Genomic DNA, 1821 nt, shown 5'->3' with positions numbered 1-1821 from the left:
TTTCAGTTTTTGAGATGAAAACATCAAACTTAGAAAGTTTCTCCTATCACTCAGAGGTCCCTGATACTCTCTCTCTGAGGATTTCACTTTGAAATACTGTGGCATTAAAAAGAGCTCTGGTCTGGGAATCCAAGGCTAGATTTTGATTCTAGGTCATGGACTGGCCTGCTGTGTTCTGGGGGTAGACTCCTCGTCCTTGGCTTCACCTGCCTCTCATCACCGGTTGGCTTGGATTTTCGGTCTTATCACGCTGATTTCACCTGGCCACTCCACTGGGCACAGAAGGACTCTCTTCTAGGGACAGATGGGGGAAACAGACCCAGGACACAGCTGGTGGGTGAGGAGATGGGGTTACAAGGCAGGCAGTCTGACCCCAGACACACCTCATGGTAGTGAGTCACAAGATCGAGACCGTCCCTGGAGTGCCTCAGTCCCCTGAAGGACCCGTGTCTTGGGACCCGCACCTCCTCTCCCTACTCCTGGTCAACAACCATACCTGAGAACAAAGCACAGTCTTGGAAAAAGTAGAAGAACAGCCTCGATTTATGCCACACCCTTGAGGACCCGTATCAGCCCTCTGCTCATCTCTGGACATGCCCCATTCCCACTGAAACGATGAGATTATCCCAATCTGACATGATCCTAAAAATCTGACATGGATCCTGACAATGGAATTTTCCTGATTGGTGAATTCATGCTTACCTGTTTATTTGATGAAAAAACAGATGTCAGTTGATAACTCAAATCCTATTTTTGCACACACATGCATATACATGTATATATGTGTATACATACATGAGTATAGATATGTATGTTTATGTGTGTGTGTGTGTGTGTGTGTGTGTGTGCGGGTATGTATTGACCTTGATTAAAGAGAATGAAATTTCCTAGAATTGAGACTGTGTTGGAAACACAAGGGTTGTGGTTGGCTTTTCGTAGCTGAGGCATAGCTCATCAGGGAAGGGTCTTTGGAGAACAACTGTCTGCCGGGCCCTTGACCACTGACCTCTCGCATCCCTGGTGCAGGGAGAATGTAGCTGGGGTTCCTCCCTTTGGAAGCTGTAAAGACTCCTCATCTTATCTCGGAAAGCCCTGCAGACACCATCACTCTTGAGATCCTCCCTCTTTTAGACTTGATGTGTATGTGTGTCTACAGCCTTGACAAATAGAGTGATGTTCAGGGCTGTCTGGAATTTTGATTCCAGTGGTAAATTCCAGTTCAGACCTATGGAACTATGCCCTTGGATTTGTTCTACTCAAGTGCAAGGGAGCCATCTTTAGGGAGGACCCTTTCTAACAACCCAACCCTCCTACCCATGGAGCTTGAGGTTTTAAAAGATTATTTCTTCTAGAAAGAGTTTCAGTGATAACTCATTCTTGCATTTTTATGAAACAACGACATTTACACTTGACCATCAGAGATTCTAATTGGCATGTGTCTCATGCTTATGAGACCCACAGAGTTGACAGAATAGCAGCTAAAACAAAGACATTGACATTTTAGTTATTCATGCAGCCTTGCTCAGGGCACAGGTACAGTGATCATCAAGCTGTTTGAAATAGTGATATTTCAGCATTTGTGCACAGACTGTACTAGTGCCCACCAACCCAACATTGCATCCCAGGAGAACTCCAGAACGAGCAGGTAAATGCAAGTTTAGCTATGCTTGTTCAAATGCAAGAAAACCTTCCTAGTTGCTGGGGCTCCAAAGTGGGGGTGGGAGGAGCCTCATGTCTTTGCTTAAAGGGTTTCTGGTCCATGAATCAAACCAGTTGGTCCTGTGTAGACTACTAGATGCTTTCACTGGAAACAAGGAAACA

Source organism: Mustela lutreola, chromosome 4, assembly GCF_030435805.1.
Source record: "Mustela lutreola isolate mMusLut2 chromosome 4, mMusLut2.pri, whole genome shotgun sequence".
Taxonomy (NCBI): domain Eukaryota; kingdom Metazoa; phylum Chordata; class Mammalia; order Carnivora; family Mustelidae; genus Mustela; species Mustela lutreola.
The sequence above is the reverse complement of the archived record's forward strand: the minus strand, read 5'-3'. Positions refer to the sequence as shown.